General features: G+C 42.2%; 1 protein-coding gene across 3 annotated transcripts in view; it reads left to right on the plus strand.

The window, feature by feature from the left end:
* Window positions 1-5066: 5066 nt before the first annotated feature.
* The window catches only part of ATP6V1C1 (ATPase H+ transporting V1 subunit C1), a 40084-nt gene continuing 20427 nt past the window's right edge, over window positions 5067-24723 (plus strand). Inside the window, exon 1 of one of the 3 annotated variants that reach the window (XM_037048324.1) lies at window positions 5067-5235. The gene's annotated coding sequence lies outside the window, so the exon portion shown is untranslated. Of the gene's footprint in view, window positions 5236-5831; window positions 6002-7963; window positions 7988-24723 lie in introns of those variants that run through there. The other 2 variants (XM_037048323.1, XM_037048325.1) reach the window with 2 other exon arrangements.

Here is a 24723-nt window from a genome sequence, read left to right on the forward strand (position 1 = left end):
GAAGTGAGTTTGTTCCTCAAAGTTTTATGGTCCTTTAGCTATCTGATCCTGACTCAAAATAGGCCCTCAGAGTTCTTAGCATGTTATCTATTGTTTGATCCTTAGTGCCTGATAATGATTAATAAGCTTTACGTATACACCCTGTATCCCTATGCAAGTTGAATCCAATAAAAGCCCCTCAAGGCAAGGGTCAGGGTGCTCTCCTTTTGAGACTGTGGCGGACACCCTTGGAAGCCTCTCTCCCCTGGAGAGAGAAGTCACGCTGTCCCTTTTCCTCCACAGGACTCGGTAGTCCGTGCGAATTTATTTTGTCTCATCCATAATGCTGTGGACACTGCGGGCTGGTGTCTGCATAAGAAAGGAATTCATTTTAGAGACATCAGAGTATTCCAGGTTTAAAGAGATAAAGTGGGAGCCTGAACCAGGATAGTGCCTGCAAGAACAGAAAGGAAGGGGTGTGTGTGAGAGAAATTATGGAAAAGGACTTGTTAGGAGCTGGAGACAGGTGAAAATTAAGAGGAATATGGAAAAAATCAAACAGCAGTTTGAGGTCTTTTTTAAAAATAAATCTCATTTTAATGGTTGTTCATGTACAGTTTTCTGTCTGTTACTCCCATCCCAGTTTGAGGTCTTAATCTTGAAAAAATCATAGTACTGGTTCCTAAAAAAGAAGATGGCTCTCAGATATAAATTGGTAGGTGTGACTTTGATCACCCTGATTTTGATTACAGGGGAACATCTGGGTGGAACTGTCCACTAAGCAGTTCAGTGTGGGATGAGTGAACGGTTTAACTTCTAGTAGAAGGAACAGAGAATGGGGAAGCCATTCTTTGGGAAAATGCATCTTTCATGTGTAAAGGAGAAAGGGAACCATTGAAGGTGAGGAAGGACAGGTTTGACGTGTAGAAAGAGAAGCGACCATGTGAGATGAGGTGTCAGATGAGCCAAGAGAGGAGAGAAGAGGAAGCCACGGGATGGGTGGTAGAAAAGGAAGACAACAGTGGTGGCCACTAGATATTTGTGGGGGCCACTCACCTTTTCTTGACCTTCTTGCTTCTGAATGGCACACAGGCCAAGGTTATAAGGGGCTTAGGGGAAAGAGGAAGGCTCTGTGGAGTAAAGATTGTAGGTCCTGCATTGATATTTTTATTAACAGCCTCACAAATAAATCTCAGTCATGGTCAGTGGCACCATCTTTGAATACTGCAAGTCTATCATTTAGTATGTCAAGTTCTTGTCAACATCATCTTGAACTACCCTGAATCATCAGTTAGGCTGCAAGCTCAGAACTTTGGCTGCAAGTTCAGAAACAGACTCAAACTGGAGTTAACCACATGTTGGAAGTTCTGAGGTAGGATAGATGTTGCAGTTGGTTGATTAGTCATGAAGGATCCAAGTTTTTTCATTGCTCCTCTCTGTTGTCCCCCATTGGAAACTTACTCCTCAGGGAAGTAGCAAGATGGCTGCTGCAGTTCCAGATATTGCAACTGAACTACAACTGTTTGGAAGAAAGGAGAGACCACCTCTTCCTGTAGCTCTTCCCTAGGAGTGAAGAAACTTCACAGAAGCCTCCCAAAAGAAGCAGTTCTATCACGCTTCACTGGCCAGAAGTAGATTATCTGAAAACACCTGTCACAACCATCTCAAGCAAGGGGTGTGATATGCAGAAATCTGTGATTGTGACAAGTCAGGAATTCGCTCTAAGACTGGCATAGAGCCACAAATCTCTGAGCTAGTGAGTGAGCCTAGCTAACACTTCAAGGTGGCAATGTGACCACAATTTATTACATGATTCCACTGAACTTACAACAATACAGGTAGATATAGTTTTGGTTTTACAGGACAAAACAGAGAATTATATACTCTTGCTGTTGATTGAGAATTTGGGCCGCAGCACTGTTGACATTTTGAATTGGGTCATTCTTTGTTGTGGGGCTGTCCTGTGCATTGTAGGGTGTTTAGCAGCATCCCTGGTTTCTCCTCGCTAGATACCAATAGCATCCCTTTCTCACAGGCTGTGACAAGCAAAAATATCTCCAGACATTGCTAATTGTTCTCTGGTTGAGAACCAAGGTCTTCCATGTATTAACGCTGATCATTAAACTCTAAAAATTCAAGATATAAACCTCAAACCATTTCAACACTTCATTTCCATCAGGGGCTGAGTTCTTCAACTAAGTCTAATAAATGTTGTTGATGATAAAAAGATATTAGGATGGCACGAACATATTTTGCATACATATTTTCCTAACTTGGATCAAATAGAATGAGCCTTATTAAGGCTTCTCATTTATACTGTCACACTGCTGACTGTGAAGGTTGTGTGAATTTACAGTGCAGTTTCTCAACAATGTAAGATTGTATCTTATCACACCTTCCCCTGCACTGGATATTATGTAAACATTTCTATATTTGTCAATATAAGATCTTATTTATATTTACTTTTAAGAAATGATTATATTTATATTGTCTTATATTTTTGAGCATAGTAAGAGTGAACATTTTCCCATATGGTTTAGGCAGTGATACTTCTTTTCTCAACTGTTCATACTTTTTGCTCATTTGTGTGTTGAGGTCTTACTGATTATTCTATTCACTTTGTCTGAGCTCTTTATATTACATAACCTGGATAGCATATATTTCTACCAAAGAAGCTCACATAAAGCATATGATCTTAGATTTTATTAAAGTTTGAGGTGGATGGCTAAGGATTCACATCATAGCAATTGAAGCAAATCTCTGGTGGAGTTCTAAACACTCCTGTTTCTACAAGCCTTTTGTCGCATTGCTTTCTTCTTTCCCTTCTCTTTTCCTTCACTGGCCTATGCTCCCCCACCACTCCTGCTCCTTTCTGATCTTTGTTGGAAACTAGTTTGGTCACATCCCTGGTTTTTGTCTCCATTTACCCAAGCTCCCAGTGTATCTTCCACTCTACTAGTTTATTTAGGTATTTCCCTATGCAAGGACATTTCCTTTCCTAAGGGGAATACCACTACTAACTTTCAAGACTTTTTTGATATTGTACGGGGGTGAAAAATGATTTTGATCCCTATTGTGCTATTTTAAATACTTTCCTTTGTTTAATAAAAACATTGATCTTTTTTCTTTGAAAAAATAAACCTTATCTACGTATTTTTTTTCAGTGCTTTAAGCTTAAAAGGTGCTTCTGGATGGAGAGTATTTAGATAGTTGGAAATGGAGAAAAAGGCGTGGCATTCCTTTTATACATACTTAGATGCATAGCATGCTCTCACATACTTCTACAGTAAATCAAGCTTCCTTTCTCTTTATAAAACATTGTCTCACCATTAGAAGTCACTAGGAAGCCTGCCCTGCTTATACTCAACATATTTGCTAGGTTTTTACATGAGATATGGGAGGCCTAGTAATAATTGGAGCTGACATTTATTGAGGACTGCGTTATACTGCCCCTCAGGTGTAACATGGTGTTTAAAACATTGGAAAATGTCAGGTCAGAAGTGGATAGTGGATGCACTCAACTTGAGAAATTAAGAAACTTCGATGAGAATTTTGCTTCAGGACCATACCCAAGCATAAAGAAAGCAAAATTTTCCAAATGTAGACCCTAAAATTGCACTGTCCAAACCACTTGCCACTAATTAAAGTGAAATAAACTTTAGAGTCCAATACTTCAGTTATACTAGTCATGTTTCAAGTGCTCAATAGTCACATAGGGCTGGTGGGTACCACATGGACAGCACAGAGTAACATTTCCATCATCGAAGAAAGTTTTATTGGGCAGTACAGATCTAACAAAACATTGCCTTTAAGCCCATTTTGTGATGCTAGGTAAACTCTTTAGACTACCCTCTGACAGGTTTCCAAAACTGTGTTATAGAACTGGTTGTTGGAATTGCCTGAACTTCATCCAGAAATGGTGAAAAGCATCAGGCTGGGATGGTTTGGTTGTTACTTTCTGTCCAACCTAACACCGAGGCTCCAAGAAATTCTGTGGTGACTTTCTACAGGAACACAACAGCAGAAAAAGCACGGGATAGGTCAGAAAACCTGGGTTCCACGTTACTTAGTAATAATGGGAACCATTTACTGGGTGTTTCCTAAGTGCCAGGCACTGTGCTAAATACAGACTTCCTTTAATCCTCACAATACCTCTAGGTATAAGATATGTGTTATTATCACCATTCATCAGCTGAAGAATTTGAAGTTTAAAGGCCTAAGATCACACAACTAGTCAGTAGTGGAGCCTGGACTTAAAACCAGATGTCTATTCAGTCCCCTGGTGTGACAACAGCTGGGACCTATGGTTCTTCACTTTTCTCCTCTCTAAACTTAAAGAACTAAATTAGACTACCACAAAGTTCTCACTATTTCTGAAACTATATTCTAAATTAGAATAATACCATCTATCTCCCCACGCCAATGAAATATACAAGGTTTAGAAGAGGGGCTTGCTACCTCCCCTGCCCACCGCTCTCGCCCCTTCCCCCCAGAGGATGTGTTTTCTTCTGTCCAGGCCTTCTACCCGAAACCCTCCTGTGTTTCTCAATCTGATGTGGTTTCTACTATTTATGTTTATCACACACTACACTACTCCTGAACTAGATAACGTAACTAGATAACATGCTCAAAGAGTGATTCGCTCCGATAGATAACCCTAAAAAAAATTAGCTCAATGCCTAGTGCACAATAAATGCTCCGTGAATATTTACGGAATCGACTCCAAGGGGGCTGCAAGGAAAACATGAATCAGCTGAAGTGAACCAGTAAGGGCATTACTCAGAAAACGGGGCTGTCCGAAAAAAACCTCGAGGGAAGGATCCCGTGTAGAGAAGTACTAAACCGCAGAACTCTATAGCAGTAAGACAAGGTTAGGGATGGTAGCGGTGATGTTTATTCGCGGCGAAAGAGACTCCACCCGGACACTAGCAGGGCGGGAAGCCCACCCACTACTGAAGCCAGCCGGGACTCCCGGGTCTCCCAGCTTCCCCAGATCCTTCCAGCCCCGCCCTCCTGCGGAGGGCGCGGTAGAAACTGAGGCTGCGCAGTAGCGCACGTAGGCGCCGCGGCGCGCGCCGCGGTCAGCTGACTGCTCTTGCTGGCACGTGACTTGCTCTTTGGGCGCTGAGGACGTGGAAGCCTTGAGGCCGGAGCTTAGGTCTGGGAGGGATGGAGCGCTGAGCCGTTAACGTCTGCTGGGCTGCCCGCCTCCGTACCTGTTACCTGCTGCCAGTTCCTCGTTTGACACCTTCCTTGGTTAGTGAGTGATGGCTGCCCCAATGGGCGTCCTGGCCAGGCCGAAGCTTGCGCTGCGGTCGGCGGCTGGGAAGGATGGGGGCGGCGCGGGGCTCGAGGCTGTGGCGTTGGAANTAGATAACGTAACTAGATAACATGCTCAAAGAGTGATTCGCTCCGATAGATAACCCTAAAAAAAATTAGCTCAATGCCTAGTGCACAATAAATGCTCCGGGAACATTTACGGAATCGACTCCAAGGGGGCTGCAAGGAAAACATGAATCAGCTGAAGTGAACCAGTAAGAGCATTACTCAGAAAACGGGGCTGTCCGAAGAAAACCCCGAGGGAAGGATCCCGTGTAGAGAAGTACTAAACCGCAGAACTCTATAGCAGTAAGACAAGGTTAGGGATGGTAGCGGTGATGTTTATTCGCGGCGAAAGACTCCACCCGGACACTAGCAGGGCGGGAAGCCCACCCACTACTGAAGCCAGCCGGCACTCCCGGGTCTCCCAGCTTCCCCAGATCCTTCCAGCCCCGCCCTCCTGCGGAGGGCGCGGTAGAAACTGAGGCTGCGCAGTAGCGCACGTAGGCGCCGCGGCGCGCGCCGCGGTCAGCTGACTGCTCTTGCTGGCACGTGACTTGCTCTTTGGGCGCTGAGGACGTGGAAGCCTTGAGGCCGGAGCTTAGGTCTGGGAGGGATGGAGCGCTGAGCCGTTAACGTCTGCTGGGCTGCCCGCCTCCGTACCTGTTACCTGCTGCCAGTTCCTCGTTTGACACCTTCCTTGGTTAGTGAGTGATGGCTGCCCCAATGGGCGTCCTGGCCAGGCCGAAGCTTGCGCTGCGGTCGGCGGCTGGGAAGGATGGGGGCGGCGCGGGGCTCGAGACTGTGGCGTTGGAACTTGTTGGGTGGCTGTGACTGGTTTCTCGGCACAGGTTCTTCGTAACCTTGGGCCCATGTTATGTGTCTTAGGAAGAGGAAGGAGGGGAAAAGCGAAAGGGGCTACTCAGTGGGAAAGGCAGGAAGGAGAAACATTGCGAATCTGGGACTTTTTTCCTTGGATGAGGTTGGGGGTGGCCAGAGTATCTCCCCCGCCCCCCCCGATTGATGGGGATGAAGGTGGCAGAGTGGCCCAAATGAGAACCCGGGCTGATGTGTGAGATCACAGCGAGCACAGGTGTTTTTTACCAGGTGTAAGCGGATGGCAGTTTAAAGGGACTGGGAGCCCCTCCGTGTACGGGTCCCTCACAGAGGACGGAGGGTCCTTGTAGGCAGGAGAAAAACAAGAATCCAGAGAATTCAAACCATTTATTAAAATGGGAGAAGGGCGGGCAAGAAACCCTTAAAAACTTGAGGGGAGAGTCACATTCGGCAAATTGAATCACGGACAAACAGGAGTTAGGGGAAGCTAATACTCTTTTTAGACGTAAAATGTGATATGTCGGGGGAAAACATTTCGGTGAGCGCTCAGTACTTAGCAGTGACTTGGGAGTGGAGGAGCAGGATGTAAACAGTTCAGCCTGAGGGTTTGCACCAGTGTTGGGGAGGTAAGTCACACACATGACACATTGAAGTCCTATGAGGTTACTTGTAATTATCGAAAAGAATGTTAAGTGCTTTGGAGTTGTGGAGCAGGCACAGATGTATGGACTGCCACTATCACTAAATATCCTGGAGGAAAGATGACAGGTTAGGTCTTAGCAAGCCAGTGGGATTTGACCAGTTGGAGAGAAATGGGGAGAACTTTCTAGGCAGGGGAAGCCGCAGGATTTGAAGGCCTGAAGATGAGGGGGAAAGTGCTTCTAGGGGAGTCAAAAGTCTAGTTTTGTGGTGGATTTGATGTACGGAGAAGTGGGAAATAAAGTTGGGGTCAGGTAATGACTTCTCAACGATTTATTTTCTTATTCAACTAATACGTGTTGAACTGTACACAAGGTACTGTGCTGATGCTAGGGTTTAGAAAACACAGGATCTCAAACATCTTACAGGCAAGCGGAGGAGATGGATTTTTAATAAATAATTGTATAAGTCTGATACTTGTTTTGAAGGAGTAACAGTGAAGTGAAAGAATTTATAAAGGACAAGACCTTTATAAAAGGTTCAAAGAAGGCTTTTTGGAGGCTCTGACTTTCGAACTGACATCTGAAAAGCAAGTGAAGATGTAAGTGAAGTCATTCCAGGTTGAGGGAACAGCATATGTCAAAGTCCTGATGCTCTGGCTGGTGTGGCTCCGTGGATTAAGCGCTGGCATGTGCTTAAGGGTCGCCAGTCGAGTCCTGGTCAGGGCATACGCCTGGGTTGCAGGCCAGGTCCCTAGGTTTCACTCGCATGTCAGTGTTTCTCTCCTAGTCTTTCTCCCTTCCACTCTCTCTGAAAATAAATAAAATCTTAAAAAAATAAAAAAATAAAGTCCTGAGCTGTGAGGAGGAATAAAGCTGTTGAGGTGTTGAAGGGGGACTAGTGTGGCTGAATCTGGAGGGAGCCATGGAAGACAGGCCAGCAGGTGGGGAATCCTGGGGTTAGGCCCAGCAGGGCTTTTATTCTTAAAAACTTTTTATTCTTAAAAAAGAGGGAAACCAGAGAAGATTATAGACAGTGAAGTGGGTCAGATGTGGATTTGAAGAGAAAATTCTGTTGTGAATGTGGAGGATGCAAGAGTACTAAATGAAGAGAGATCACCTCAGGAAGACATTGTAACTTTACCGGGAGATAGCAAAGCAGTTGAAACTTTTCTGAAAGATTAGAAGGCAAAATACTTTATCTCTTCCCAAAGGTAATTAAAGAGAATGTTTAACTATACTTTTAGAAGCTAAGGGTTTGGGAAAGGGAGAGAATGATTCTATTTGCACTTTCAATGAGGGTGGTTATAGCTAACCCCAAGTGGTCCTGAAGTTTGCAGGGGAGGCTGGGCCATTTGGGGTTGATGAAGACTTCCTTGCTAAAATCCATTTTGGCCTTCCAAATTTATCCTTTGGTAATGTCATTTACTCCAGATTGCTGAACAGTAGTCACAGGGAGGACTTGGTTACCTTTCATGTTTATTTGCACAGGTCTTTGAAGGAAGTAGATGAAAATGCTATTCTCTGTGTAAATAGGACTCTATCTAGGACTTTGGAAGGAGGAAATAAAGTGATTTGTCTAAGTCTGGCATAACTTCCAGGGTAGCTGGGGTATTGTTCCTGCTGGTGACCTACACAGTGCTTCACACAGTCCCATCTAGAGAGAACAGTCAGTTTCTTGAAATGCACTGTAACCTTTGAATCGGAACTTTGGGTGAAGTTTTTCTGGTAGGACAGCTTCAAGGGATTTAGCAGCTAGTGGTCAGTGTTTTAAAAGTCTGTTTCTGTGAGCCTGGGTGATGCTATGCAGTTGGAGGTGATAATGAACAGAGGTGATCTGAATGTGCTTAGGTCTGCATTTGGTTCTTTGCACAATAACCAAGTCTCAGAATGTGCTGAAGACTGAGCCTCAGGGCTGTGTCTCAGAATTCCTGGATCTTTTTATCTTTTGGTATGTCTTGCAGGGACTAGACTAGATAAAATCTAAAAAAACCAAAACAAAACAGTACTTGGGGTCTGACTAAAGTAAATGCTGAAAGTTGGTTGGTTAGAATAATTTTGCTTTTAAAACTGTGCAGGAAATGTTCTTTTTTATTGGTTCTCATGTTCGTCTTTAAGAGCCTCATTCACATTAGTTTTTACAACCTAAAAAGGAACTTTGGGCTTCAAAAGACTGATTCTCTGATTCCCCACCCTGCACTCCCTCCTCCAGCTTATGAAATAATTCCGTTAGCAAAAGAACAACTGAAATACCAGAACAAACCTTTGCCAAAGGATCTCCTTATAGCCCTCTAGTTCCTGAACAGGGACTTTTGACTTCTTTTTGACCTTGAATCCGCTTAGGGGTAACTGCAGTTGTGTAACTAGGTATCTCCTAATTAAATTTTGTTATTGTCTGTATTCTGATCTGTCTGGAAGAGTAAATCCTTTTCACTCTTTGGATGTAGATTTTTATACAGTTTTAGTTGTAAAGTAATTCATATTAAATTCCCATTTCACTGATGTTTTTAAGACATAGGAGAAACCATTAGCGTAATACCTTTGGAAAGATAGCTTAGGCAATGAACCAGGGCAATCTAAAATTTCCTGTTAACATGAATGACCCTTGGGAGTAAAAATTTCAAACTGTATTCTTTTTTGTTTTTTAAAGATTTTATTTGTTTTTTAGAGAAGAGAAGGAAGGGAGAAAGAGAGGGAGAGAAACATCAATGTTTTGTTGCCTTTCATACGCCCCCCACTGGGGACCTGGTCCAACCCAGGCATGTGCCCTAGACTGGGAATCCAATCGGTGACCCTTTGATTCTTGGGGGGTCAAGGGGTGGCACTCAGCCACTGAGCCACACCGGCCAGGGCTCAAACTATTCTTGATAGTGAAGCAAAATGATTTTCCAGTGGCAAAGCTATTTCAAATGCTATACTATTGTACAAATCTGCTGAGAGGAGTCAGGTGGGCAGGTGGGCAGTGGAGGAGAGGGGCTTTGGTTCCATCAGAGAATAAACGATGGGGCATTGGCTTTGTATTTAGAATGATATGCGTGTGTATTTGAAAATAAATGTCCGGTAGATGCAAAAAGGGTGTTATGTAAAAAGAGATCGATGTGTCTTTTAGGACATTTAAGCAAGCTATTAATAAATAGGAATTTACTTGTAAATTAAGCTAACAGGTGGATTAACATTACCATGAAAGGATTTCTTTATGAATGAGCCTGTAGGTTAGAGTTTCTCAGTGAATGCTGTTGGCATTTGGACAGTCCCTTGTTTATCCCCCATTCACTAAATGCTGATGGTTACCTTCATATTGGGACAACCTAAAATGCTCCATTTCCAGACACCTGGAGGAAAGGTACCATTTGGTTGCAAAACCCCATGAGTGATAGTCATGTATTTGTCGGACAGATAGATATCTGAGGGCTTGTTAGCGACAGACACTCTCCTGGATGTCAGGAGTATGGAAGTTAAGAGTAGTTTAATAAACTAACGTGTAAAATGTATGTTGTTGCTAGCGTGTGACCCTGGGCAAGTAATTTCATTAACTTTTCTCTCATCTGCAAGTGGAAGTGGTGATAACATCTTTGAAGGAATTAAGTACAAAATTGCCTAGCATAATTAAAGTGCTTATTATATAGTACGGATTCAGTAAGTGATTATCATTACCAGTAAACAGAATCTCAAGCTTAGTACAGTGATTCTGAGGAAAACTAACATGTTTTTAGTCTTTTACTTAATGAGTGTCAGGTTAGAATACATTGTGTTAGAGCTATCAGCACCTTCTAATGCAGGGGTGTCCAACCTTTTGGCATCTCTGCACCACACTGGAAGAAGAGTTGTCTTGGGCCACACATTAAATACATTGTGACCCATAATCACAAACAAATCTCAGTGTTTTAAGTAAATTTATGATTTTGTGTTAGGCTGCATTCACAGTTGGGCTGCATCCTGGGCTACATGCAGCCCATGGGCCGCAGGTTGGACACCCCTGCATAGAATCTAATGAAACGTGGTATTGTTGTCCAGACACTATTCTAAAATACCAGTTTGAAAGAAAAGGGAAGTAATATTTTGGGAGCCGTGAGTGTAGATTCAGGGAATCCCGTGGCATGGAAGGAATTGGTTGCTTCTGGGCAGCCACTGAGTTGCCTGTGGTGGAGAGGAGGTCTATGGGAACTCAGAGGGTTCCGATGACTACTTTCAGTAATAAGTATACAGTGCCCTCCTCGCCATGTCCACCAATGTATCCAGCCTTATCAGAAATTACAAGAAGTTTTCTGACATTTAAAATACTCTTGTATTCTGTCCTGCATAAATTAAATAAAATTGTGCATTTCTTGACAACGAAAGCATTTACCCAGATTTTGTTTTGCCCTATACTTGATTTTATATATCATATTGCCTTTCACTTTTTTTTTTAGGTTTGTAATCTTCCATAGACAGCAGTAAGACAGTTGATATATTTAAGGATTTCCAAAAAATCATTTCTGCATTGTAGCACTAACAGTAGTGTGTGATTCTTGGTGGTGATATGGCATTTAGCCATCTTATTAAAAATATTTCCCATTTCTTGTAACATTCATTATGTAATTACTAGAATCACAGAAATTCCTATTTTAGTACAGTGGTTCTGAAACCTGACTTACCATCTGAATTACCTGAGGTACTTAACAAAAAAAATAGAAATAAAAGAGTCTTGGGTCTCACCTAGTATAGATTCATGGTGTTTAGGAGCAGACGAAGATCCTGGGTGTCATAATCCAGTTTCATTTTACAAATGAAATTTATGCAGCCAGTGGATAAATGCAGAACTGAGATTAGGTCCCAAGTCTCCCCATTCTCAGTGCAGTGCTCTGGCCATGACAGTGTGCTCCCTGAAGTCGGCACGGGGCTTTCTCTGGCTGTAATTCCCTGGGAGATGAAAAGGCTGGTACCAGCCTTGATCTCATGCTTCAGGCATGGCAGCTTCTAACCAGCCTTGCCCTTCTGTGTTGTGTTATCACAGACTTCTTTCTACCATGCCATTTAATGAGTGGTTTCTAAACTTTTCAGTCTTTTCAAGAGTGAGGATACTGCCCTACCCTTTTATCTTTGGGTATTTTGTGGAGTTGTTTTTTTGTGTGTGCATGTGCTTACATGTAGTAAGTTATTATTTAAAAATTAAGAAACAAATATACAGAAAGAATGTAAACAAACATAATCCACTCCCCAAAAATAATTAACAGTTTTTTAAAAATAACTTAATGTTAATACCTATACATATCCTTGTTTCCTGTCTTAAAATTGGAAAAAATTGGGTTAAAGTGTGGGCACATATTTATTGCTCTTTTTTAATATTTAAAAAGATATTTTATATTTACTTTTAGAGATAGGTGAGAGATACATCGATCACTTTCCTCTCGCACACTCCCAACTGGGGACCTGGCCTGCAACCCAGGCATGTGCCCTGACTGGGAATCAAACCAGCAGTCCCTCCCCTTCTGCTGGTTCCCAGGCTGGCACTCAATCCACTGAGCCACACCAGCCAAGGCTATGGCTCTTGATAAATACTGACAGACTGCCTGTCAGAAATTGTACCCTTACCCCCTTTTAATCACAGCACTTTTTTAGGCTCTCATGTGATAAAATTTTAGATTAAGGACATATTAATGATGGCAAATTATATCTTTATTAATGCTTTGAAATGAATTTATATTTTATTATGATAGCTTGCCGTATATCTGCAAATCAGTGACATGTGCATGTGGGGGATTTACTCAAGCTGCATCTGTTTTGGGAGAACAGGACCTGAGAGAGAAACAGATGAAGTGAACGCTGTAATCCCTCCGGCCTTCTGCCTGAAGGTCTCCTTTCTGTGGACCACGGTCTAGGAAGGGAAACCAAGCCAAGCATGTTGTCTTGCTGAGTTGAAGACACTGGAGTTGGGGAGGGCTTATCTGGCTGGAATTTGCAGGTCATATTGACAGAGAGGAGGGAGCTAGACAGGAATCTGTATGGGGTCTCTGGAGAAAGGCTAGCAAAAAATCACTAGAGTGCTTTAAACTAAATAATTTCCAGGGCTCATGGCGCTGAGAGGCATTTGCATGCTGGAATACCTGGAACATTCAGTAGAACCCCTGAACCTCCAAGGTCAGACCTTGGAGCTAAATGAGCCCTAAACTGCATCCTTAGACCATCTGAACAAAGCTTAAAAATAAGCCTCGAGCCCTGGCTGGTGTGGCTCAGTGGATCGAGTGCGGGCCTGCGACTCAGACGATCGTGGTTCAATTCTCAGTCAGGGCACATGCCTGGGTTGCAGGCCAGTTCCCTGCAGGCCAACTCCCAGCAGAGGACGCACGAAAGGCAACCATACATTGATGTTTCTCTCCCTCTCTCCTTCCCTTCCCCTCTAAGATAAATAAATAAAATCTTAAAAAAAAAAAGCCTCGAATGGATCATGCTGCTCTTCAAGTGACTTGCCCACCTGTCAGAACAAAGTACAGCATTCTTAAAAAAGGAAGACAGTAAAATCCAGTGATCGACATTGTGATGTTGTGAATTATACACATGCTCAGTGATGTAACAAAACATGAACGTAATGAAAAAAGAAATGGAAGGTTTAAAAACTGGAACATATAAAGCTGAAAAATACATTTAAAGTGAAAAATTAACTTTATCAGATGAATATCAGATAATTCTAAAGAAAAGGTCAGCAAACTAAAATATATAGCAAGAGAGCATCCAAACTGAAATGCAGAGAATAAAACAACTAAAAAAAGTGAGACCCGTAGGTCTCATTGATCTATGGGACAGTATCAGGTGGTTTAATGTGTAATTTCTATCTCAAGAGAAGGGAAAGGGAAGAAGAAAAAAACTCGAATAAAAGAATGGATGAAGTTTTTCCAAATTTGATGAAAACTAAGCAGAGATCAAAGAAGATCAGTGAAGCCCAAGCAAGATAAATCCTCTGATTTTTGGCACTTTTTTTTTTGCTGGCAAAAAAGGTTTATTTAGATGCCAGCAATCTGAGAAGATGGGAGACTCTTGTCTCAGCTCATCTTAACATCTCAGTGCAGGCAGAGGCTTTTATAAGGAGGGAGAGTGGAAGCAGAACAAAGAAATCGGGGAGGGAGGTGAAAAGTTCTTTACCTGCACACCGCAGAGTCTGTTATGGTAAGGACCTCAGGGACCTCAAAACTAGTCAGTTGATGGTCTAGTGTGCGTCATTCTGGTCTTTGTCATTCTGGAAGGTCAGCATATCTCCCAGGGCTGGGGTGCCTGGAGGTCAGAGTCTGTATTTGGGGTTAGTTGCTAGGAGGTATATTTTTCTGAAGCCACAGAAAGTATATACAGAATTGGGCAAAAGAAGGTTTATGGTTGTTCATATGGAAAATAATACAATAATTAATAAATAATACAAGAATAAACTGATTTTTGTACTCAGAAATGCAAACCTACTTTTGCCCTACCCTGTATTATAAAAGAAAAATTGAAGACTTCACAGAACTAAGTATTGGAGAGCATGTAGAATAACGAACTTGCATACCTTGCTAATGGGAATATAAAATGTTATAACTACTTTGGAAAACAGTTTGGCAGTTTCTTACAAAGTTAAATATATGCTAATTGGTCAACTGAGAAATTCCCCTTTAGATGTTTATCTAAGAAATGAAAAAATATTTTTTCATAGCACCCTTGTTAATGGTCCCAAACCAGTAACAATCCAAATTTCCATAAATGGACGAACAGATAAGCAAATGGTACTTTCGTGTAATGGAATGCTAAGCAATAAACAGAATGGACTGCTGCTGCTAACACTGCACATGGACGAGTGTCAGAGACATGCAGAGCAAAAGAAGCCAGGTGTAAAAGAGGTCAGAATATGTACTTCCATGAATTTGCAGTGAAAATCTGGATCAGGCGGAAGTAATTCTACAGGGTGACAGCACAGAGTAGCATCTGCCCAGGTCTGCCAGCGGGGCAGGGACGACTGGGTGTGAGTGAGGGAAGGCTTTGGGGTGACAGACCTGTTCTTAGACTTGGTTTTGGTGGTCATTACATAGATGTGTGTTCATTTGTCGATAACTCATGGAACTGCCTTTGTAATGGGTGTATTTTATTGTGTATATATTTCAGTACAGCTGATTTTTGAAAAATACAGGGGAAGTGAAGGGGGCTAACCAATTATAAGGAATGTACTTTATATTATCTCATTTTATCCTCTCATTTACTTATTCAAGACTATTCAACAAATACTTTTGGAGATTCTACCTGCCAGCCTCTGTGACAGGTACTGAGGATACAGTTGTAGTAAAAAACTATCAGTGTTTCCACTTACCGGTCGGCAGATTATTTGGAAGAGGGCCGTTAATAAAAAATGTCCCTCAGGAAGGTGCTGTGAGAGCATGTAATACATTTATTTTTAGCATGGAATATATGCTCTCATATGATATATGACATGAATATATATGTGATATATCTTATATGAGGCACTTTCTGTGGCTTGGTTTCTTCATTTGTAACTACTACCCATCTGATAGGGTTGTTTTAAAAGTACTCAGTGACTTATACATGTAAAGTGATTTGACTGGTGCTAGTAGACAGGAAGTGCTAAGTAAGTGTTGCCTGTTGTCTTGATGATGTTTGACAGTTCTAATTGACGCCTGTGCTAATTCAGGAAACACTGGAGTATGGCCAGGTTTGCGAGAAGAAATTATGAGTTTGACTAGAAATGTTGGGTTTTAGGTGCTTTTGAGACACCCAGTTGGGGGTGTTGTGTAGTCAGTTGTGGAGACAGACTTGTTGGATACAGCTTCAGAAGCAGTGGAGGGGCTTGGGCTGGAGATACAGAGTTGGGAGAGTTTTGAGCGTCTAGGCTGGAAATCGCCTTGAGTATAGATAAGATTATCAAGAGAGAAACTGTAATATCTACACACACATTCAGATGCACATGTAACAGACATCTTGGGACCTAGATCTGAATCTTGAGGAACTCTAACATTTCATTGGTATACCTTTTAAATAGTATTCTCTTTTGTTTAACATACAATTTGCCTGTATTTTTCCTGACTTCCAAAATACAAGTTGAAACAAAAGGAAATAATGAAGAATAAAAACAAGTCATTTGAAGCAGTTCCAGGAGGTGGAGGAAGGTGCCCCGTTTCTTGGTGAGATGATTACCAGCGGATGCCAGTTTGGACCCTCTGTTTCCATGCAACAGAGAGAAGAAGGGGGAGCAACATGGATTCCTTTTTCTGACTAAATAAGTCTGTATACTGTATATTCATCTGCGAAGATAAATTTTGTTTGTTTTGTTTGTTTTGTTTGCTTAAATTGTTCTTAAATTTCAAGGAGAATTTTTTTTATGTGACTTGCATAGTGACAGGTAACAGTGGACATTATTTAAAGACATAGAAAACAGCAGTTTTGCAAAAAGACTTATTGATGCTGCCATAAATAAATCTCATGGGCAGTTCTTACATTTACCCTTAGATGTTTAAGTAAGCTTGTCTTTCCTGTGGGCTCTTTTTATAGTTTGCTTTGACTAGGGGATAAAAGAACTGAGACTATGGCTTTGTAAAGTATAGATAAGTTTTTTTCTTAAGCCCTCTTTTATATTTTGACTGAGTTCACCCTTAAATAACAAAGACAAAGTCTTCGTAATCTGCAGCTTAACCAATTTTTAATTTGTAAACTAAAGTTAGAATTTGTTTTCTGAAAGCCTCTAATAAAAATGATAATGTAGCCTGGCTGGTGTAGCTCAGTGGATTGAGTGCGGGCCTGTGAACCAGAGGATGGCGGTTCGATTCCCAGTCAGGGCACATGCCTGGGTTGCAGGCTGGTTCCCTGCAGGCCGACGCATGAAAGGCAACTATGCATTGATGTTTCTCTCCCTCCTTCGCCTCTAAAGATAAATAAATAAAATCTTAAAAAAATGAAAATGTAAATTTGCTCCTGTCCAGGCCTTCTACCCGAAACCCTCCTGTGTTTCTCAATCTGATGTGGTTTCTACTGTTTATGTTTATCACACACTACACTACTCCTGAACTAGATAACATGCTCAAAGAGTGATTCGCTCCGATAGATAACCCTAAAAAAAATTAGCTCAATGCCTAGTGCACAATAAATGCTCCGTGAATATTTACGGAATCGACTCCAAGGGGGCTGCAAGGAAAACAATTTAGGGGGTGGGGTGGAGTCAGGGCTTTAGCTGTGAGAGACTCCAGAGTTTGTGCGTTTGTGCCAGGTCTCTTGAATATCTAATTTTTAAAAAAAGTGCTTTTCTGTTTGGAGGAATCATTGCTTGTTCTAAGAGACAGGGTAGTTTTGGAGGCTGGATGATACTGTTTTAGAAAGGAAAACAGAATGGAAAGGAAGTCTAGATCCCTCTATCTGGTAGTAGAATTCACTTGGCCTGCAGGGTACTCTGAGCCTGGAATCACACCTGGGGTGAAAAAGGGTTTAAGGCTGTGTGTGGATCTCTCTTCAGATAGGAGAGCCCAGGTAGGCTTGGGTGCAGAATGTTTTCTCCTAGCGTCACACAGTAGAAATAACATGGCCTTTATAGTCAAATACAATGAGATTTGAACCCTGTCTGCTAGTTGTGTGACCTTGGTAAGTGACTGACCTCTCTGAGTGTTACTACCTAGTCAGATTATAGAGAAGGCATGAGAATTAAGATAAATGAGAAGTGTATATAACAGTATGAAACGTGGAAAGACATCTTTCCCTCCTTATCTCCAAACAGGCTCCAGAGAGGGCTCCATTTAAAAGAGGGACGTAGAAAACATTCTGTAACTTTGCTAAACATTACTGGACCCCAGTTTTTAAAAATATATTTTATTGATTATACCATTATAGTTGTTCTATTCCCCGCCTTCATTCTCCTCCACCCTGCACGCCCCCTCCCCCACCATTCTCCCCCTTTAGTTTATGACCACCTGTCTCAAGTTCTTTAGATTCTACATTTCCCCTACTATTCTTGCCTTCCCCCCTATTTTCTACCTACCGTCTATGCTACTTATTTTCTGTACCTTCTCCCCCCTTCTCCTCCTCCCACTCCCCTGTTGCTAACCCTCCATGTGTTCTTCATTTCTATGGTTCCACTCCTGATCTAGCTGTCCTCTTGGTTTGCTTTTGTTTTAGGTGTGGTTGTTAATAACTGTGAGTTTGCTGTCCTTTCACTGTTCATATTTTTCATCTTCTTTTTCTTATATAAGTCCCTTTAGCATTTCATATAATAAGGGCTTGGTGATGATGAACTCCTTGAACTTGACCTTATCTGAGAAGCACTTTATCTGTCCTTCCATTCTAAATGAAAGTTTTGCTGGATAAAGCAATCTTGGCTGTAGGTCTTTGGATTTCATGACTTGGAATACTTCTTTCCAGCCCCTTCTTGCCTGTAAGGTCTCTTTTGAGAAATCCGCTGGCAGTCTGATGGGAACTCCTTTGTAGGTAACTGTCCCCTTATCTCTTGCTGCTTCTAGGATTCTCTCCTTCATTTTAATCTTGACGAATGTAATTCTGATGTGCCTTGGTGTGTTCCTTCTTGGGTCCAACTTCTTTGGGACTCTCTGAGCTTCCTGGATTTCCTGGAAGTCTATTTCCTTTGCCAGACTGGGGAAGTTCTCTTTTATGATATGTTCAAGTAAGTTTTCCACTCATGGCTGTTTCTTTTCCCCTTTTGGTACCCCTATAATCAGGATGTTGGAATGTTTAAAGATGCCCTGGAGGTTCCTAAGCCTCTCCTCATTTTTTTGAATTCTTGTAACTTCACTTTTTTCTGTTTGGTCATTTCTACCTTCCTTCTGGTCCACTCCATTGATTTGAGTCCCAGTTTCCTTTCCATCAGTATTGGTTTCCTGTGCATTTCCCTTCATTTCAATTAGTTTAGCCTTCATATGTTCCTCTAATTTGTGGCTATAATCAACCAGTTCTGTGAGCATCCTGATGACCAGTGTTTTGAACTGTGCATCTGAGAGGTTGGCTATTTCTTTTTCGCTTAGAGTTATCAGCTCTGGGGTCTTGAGTTCTTGAGCCATCTTTTGGTCTGTTCGTGCCTGTTATGTATGAGGAGCAGAGCCCTAGGTGTTCACCAGGGCGGGGAAACCCAGGTCGCTGGGTTGTGATACTGTATGTGGGGGCAGGGTCAAAGGAAAGCAATGGCGGCCCCCTCTGCTGCCTCCCGCCACCTCGGGCTGCGCGGTCCGTCCCACTTCGTGCGAATGTGTGACAGCGTTCAGTCCACTGCCGCTGGGGCCTGCACGTTCCATCTCACTGCTCAGTCCTCTGCTGATTTATCTGCACGCTAATGTGTGACCTCGGCCAGTCTGCCGCCCTGGGCTCTCACTGGGTCCACCTGAGGGGCTGCCTGGGGTCGGGGGATCTTTCTTGCCTGTCGCCGCCCTGCTGGCTCTGCCCCTCTTACCGGTCCGGTTGTTTGTTGTTGGACTTCTGTGTAGTTCAATTTTCTGTTCTTTGGCTGCGTCTTTGTTCACCAAACCTTTGTTATATTCAAACTTGGTTGTGGGAGAAGGCACAGTGTTTCCACCTGGGCCTCCATCTTGGCGGAAGTCCTGGACCCTAGTTTGTTTAGAATTATTATGGTATTGTTTTACTTGGTCCCGATAAAAGCTCAGTGATGTAGGATAGAGCAGGTATTTATAATGAGGAAATAGGATCCTTTTTCTAATTTCTTGAAATCCTTTGGAAACCCATTGGTGATGATGAACCCACTGGTGATAGATGAGATTTTTCTAGAATTCTAAATGGTGTGATAGTGACATCTACTCTGATAATGCTTATTATTACAGCTTCAGTTTAGATAATTTAACAGTATCAGGAAGGACTTAACAATGAATTCATCACCTGCCATGTTTTGGGAGAGGAGGTATAAGAATGTGTCATCATAATAGAACTGTAACCAAGGAAACCGGTGCTTGTTCATGTGGCACCTTGATGCATGACCCAACAATTAGTGCTCAGGGAAGTAGGTTTTCATTTACAGGAGTCTATCCTTGGGGCCTGAGAGTGCTCCTGCTCGGACCCCTGTTCTCCCTCAAGACCCAGCACTTCCCTTGCGCCCCACCAGGCTGTAAGCCAAAAACACGCCCAGAAGTTCCCCATATCCTTATCTCTTTTTAAGCCGGCTGCACACACAGGTCTCCATCCCCTCTGGAATCTGCACTTGTGGGTTTCGGAGTTGCCATCCTCTCGCAGCAGCTCTCTCCTTCAGGGTCTGGGGTGTGTTGCGCTCAGTCTCCATGTAGTGGTCCAGGAAGGCACACGTCCCAAGAAAGTGGCTTCTCTGTATGTCCTTCAGAGAATCAGAAGTCTGTAGTCTCAGCATTCCTGGCCACAGTTCAGCATTCCAGGCATCTCCCACTAATCCATGCTTGGTTGACGGGTTCCCAAAGAGCCCTGTAAGTTTTTCTGGATCCTTTCACAGCTCCATCAGCCTACACCCTTTTCTCAGCCTGCATGGCTGCCTTCCTTGCTACCCCAGGCTGCATGGCAGAATCCTGAGTACAGACTGCACAGCCACTTGCTTCCTCTCTCAGTGCTCGTAGCCAAACCCCCTTACATCATGGCTCCTTCCTCATGCCTCCCCTCCTCGTGGCTGGTACCTACTCTCTCAGCCCTGGTGGCGGACCAGCTCCCTCTCTTTCAGCCCACCCTGATTTTAAATGCTGACTCAGAGCTTCCTATGTGTCCCCATATCTGGCTCTCCTACAATGTGCTACTTTTGCCAGTTCCCCCTGGCATATCTTTAACCTTCTTTTGGATGCTGTCTTTAGTCAGGGCAAGAGTACCCCATGACACAGGAGCCTCTATTTTCCTGCTGTATAAGCCATCTGCAATCCACCCCAAACCACCTCATGAGTCATTACACATTCTGAAAGTCACATGTGCCTTTTGCCCAGGGTGCTAGCACAGCTGTCAACTTGCCATTGTTACGACAAGTATCTTCTTTCTCCCATCCCTTAACTATGGGTTGTGGGGAATATGCTTTGTTATTTTGGGGTACCCTCCACTCTGCATGATGTTACAGGATCACTTGTATAAATAGTTAAAAATAAAACCTCAAATTTCCAAAATTACTATCACTTGAAGATCTGGTTTATTAAAAGATGTTTAAAGATATAGTATATTGGATTCAACTGAGAACTTCAGAGTTCAAGGTAGATCTATAATTGGTGTTTTGGCTAAAAAAAAAGTCAGATTTGTTAAGTAAAAGAATATTAAATCCAGAGACCAGAGATAAGGAAACAGCCAAGGCCAAGTGGCCAAAGGAAAGTGCAAAGGTGGAAAGTGCAAAGGTGGAAAGTGAACAGGTAGCAAGTGTTGGAGCAGCTTGGCGCGATGACCCAGGTGCAGTGGTGCAGTGGAGAACAGGAACAGGATCAGGATGATAAAGAAGAAGTAGGTCCATACCATTTCATTAGGAATTTAATTTAAAAAGCAGCTTAGATAAATTCTGGTATTAGTACAGGTGTAGCCCAAGCTCTGACTTTTGCAAGACTCCACAATTAGAATTGTTAAATATAATGACCTGAAAATATTTCTTAGAAAAAATCCTGAAACATCAGAACGGTTGGTGTTCAGTATATTACTCTTGGTCATAAGACTAGAAAGCATATCCACGAGGGTTAAAACAGAAAAATTGTGCTTGGAGGATTAATTTGGTAGCTAGACTATTATCTGGCTAGTGCATTTGAAATTTCACTAAAGTTGTATTTTTTATGACTTTGCTAGGCATTTTCTATTTATCATAAATTAATTACATTCTTATAACAAGTTTTAAAATATTTAATTTTGAAATATTTCCAGTATACAGAAAAGTTCAAATTTTTCAGATTAACAGACATTTACATACCCACTACACAGATTTAACAGGATCAACATTCTGCCATATTTGCCCCAGGTAATTTACTAAAGAAATAAAAGCTAAAGAAGCACTTTTCTCCTGTGTATATTTTTAACTTTTTTGTAAGTATGTAGTTATGAACAATGTATACCTTCATGTGGGAACTTAACGCTGGTAACTGCTTTTGAGAAGAGTTTGGCAGTACCCAGAGTTGGCAGGGTCTTCTCAGTTATCTCATCTACAAGGTCTACCCAGAAAGTATCCAGCCACGTACTATGAAAAATAGAGACAATTGTTGAAGAAGATACAAGACATAGGAAGCATTGTACGTAGGAGAATGACTTCTCAGTCCCCTTCAAAGTAGGCACCCTATCACAGTTCTCCCAGTCGCCATCAGCTGCTCTATCGTGTTTTCCCGAATCTCTTCCCTTTCAAAGATGATTTTAGTTTTGGGGGAAGCCAGAAGTCGTAGGGCACCAATTATGGGTGGTAGAGGGACTGAGTTATCTGGGTGATTTGATGTTTTACCCGAAAATTCTGCACAAGATGTGGTGCGAGAATGAGTGTGTTGTCTGGTGAAGCTGCCGATCACCAGTTTCCTACGGCCGCAGCCTTCTGAATCATGTGAGTAGTTTCTGTGGTAGAATGTTCACGCTGAACGTAGTTTCATTGCTCTACTCAGTCATTTGGAATGTGTCAGCCTCGCAGTATACACAGTCACTCAACGGCACCTACTGCCCCCAGTAACTAGTACATCGAAGTCATCATTCACGTATGTGCGTTCCGGTTCACTCTCCTTGGCTGCCAGGTTACATCAGTATTGTGCAAACTCTTCTCATTATAATAACAATGGTTGGCCTTTTTCTAGTCTAATCGCATCATAAATAACAGACCACCCTGAAATTTAGTGACTTACACAGTGATTTCTAATTTTTCCTGCGTCTGTGGGTTGTCTTGGTGGTTCTTCTGCATGATTCATATGTGCTCATTGATGGGACCGCGTTCAGTTGGGATATTGGCCGGTCTGGAAGCTTCAAGATGGCCTCACTCACGTTTGCCTGTTTGTGCTGGCTGTCAGCTACAGTGTTAGTGTTTCTCTGTGTCATGTGGCTTCTTATCTTACATTAGGTTAGGCTGGCTTCCTTCCATGGTGTTCTGAGGGCAGCCATCCAATAAACATAAGTTGAAGTTTCAAGGTCTCTTGAGGCCTGGGCCCTGAACTTACAATAGTGTGGTGTTTTATTGGTCACAGCAAGTTACGGGCTATCCCAGATTCAAGGGTAGGAGAAACAGACTCCACCTTTTGATGGTAGGAACATGGAGAGACCTGTTGCCTTTACCTTTGAGATAACTCCACCATATTATTGTACTTTTCCTATTTGTCCTGGAAAATTCACAAAAACACGTGAAGTACAAAATTGTTCACTGCAGACGTGTTTATAAAGCAAAGAAGTAAATTACAGCTATTCTTCCAGAGGAAAAATGGATAATAAATTTTAGTTTGCTCATAGAATACCATTTAGCATTTAAAATGAGTGAATTAAATTGATAGGTATTACCATAGATAATTCCAAAAATAGGTTGAGTGAAAAAAACAGGTTGGAGAAGAGTATGAGTAGGATTATATTTATATAATAACTGAAGTAACATTTGAGGTTTCTCATGTAGGCTAATGAGGGTTTTGTTTTTGCTTTTGTTTTAAATCAAAGCTTATTTTTGGATGTCTTCCTTAGAACTTGGTGTTTTGAGTGGCTTCCATCCTCAGCCAGCCAGTTAAGTTTGCTGTTTTCTGACCAGACTCAGTGCTTTGTCTGGTCTGGTTGTCACTGACAAGTCTGTGTTTAGTTGTTGGCCGTCTGATTGTAGCTCTTTGCAGGTTTATCAGTATTGTATGAAAAATCACCTTAGAATACAGTTCTTGAGATTACTTATTTATACCAGTTTAACTTTTCTGAGTATGTTATCTGTAAATGGGGAGGATGGTACATATCTCAGAGGTGCTGGGATGCCTGGGATAATCACAAAAAATTTAGGGCAGATCCTGGTATTTGGTAGATGCTCTGTAAGCTGAAGTTCAAAAAAAACACACAAGCAAATAGACTGGCATCTATTCACTTTCAATTGTGTAATGACTAGGTAGGATTACTTTAATTGCAGTGGGCTTCTGAAATTACAAAAGTAAATTATGATTAGCTATAATTTACATTTTATATACACTTTAAGATTATTTATTTATTTTTAGAGAGAGGGGAAGGGAGGCAGAAAGAGAGGGAGAGACACATCGGTGTGGGGGAGAAGGTTGCCTCTTGCGTGCCACTAATGGGGACCTGGCCTGGAACCCAGGCATGTGTCCTGACCAGGAATCAAACTGGTGACCTTTAGGTTTGCAGGCTGGCACTCAATCCACTGAACCACACCAACCAGGGCTATAATTTCATTTTAAAGGAGATTTAAGTTTATCAAGCTGATTATAAATTTCACTAATTTTGTTATCAAGGCAACTTTGTTAAGATAGTTTTATCTTCTAAGACTTCAAGTTTCAGGACAGGCTAAATAAGCAGTGGTAATAGAAGGCTAATAGTGGTTCTAATAAAGGCATATTAAAGTGGAAATAATGATGTTTTCAGTTTTATGAGTTCTTTTTGGTTTGTGTACTTAGATTCTGAATACAGTTGGCTCTGGACTTATTTTTTATGTGCTCATGCGGGCCTTGGCGGGGGTGCGGGGGGGCTGGGAGGGAGAGAAGGAAAGTGCGAGGGAGAAAGACTGTAGAAGGTTGGTTGTGTCTTAATGGATCTGGAACTCTTGGAAAAGAAGACCCACGGCCTCTCTCTCAGATCCAGCAGTGGTGTATCCCGCCCACCCCCGCCTCCACCCCCAGCCCCAGGTCATAGTTTTAAAAAATACAAGGCTGATTGGGAAGATTTTCTTTTTTCTCTCTCTCTTTTTTTGCAAGTTTATAAATGTTTTATGGTAGCTGAGTATACGCCAGAGATCTGAGCATCCTTAGGTTGAATATGGATTAAGATGAACCCCAATTTGGTTAACCTTGTAGAATTTGCTAAGCCAGGTGTGGCAAGTTTACTTGTCAAATGCATTGATTCAAGTTGTGCATGT

This window comes from Sturnira hondurensis, unplaced genomic scaffold (assembly GCF_014824575.4).
Source record: "Sturnira hondurensis isolate 20B ecotype Veracruz unplaced genomic scaffold, ASM1482457v3 Scaffold0006413, whole genome shotgun sequence".
In the NCBI taxonomy this organism is placed as follows: Eukaryota; Metazoa; Chordata; class Mammalia; order Chiroptera; family Phyllostomidae; genus Sturnira; species Sturnira hondurensis.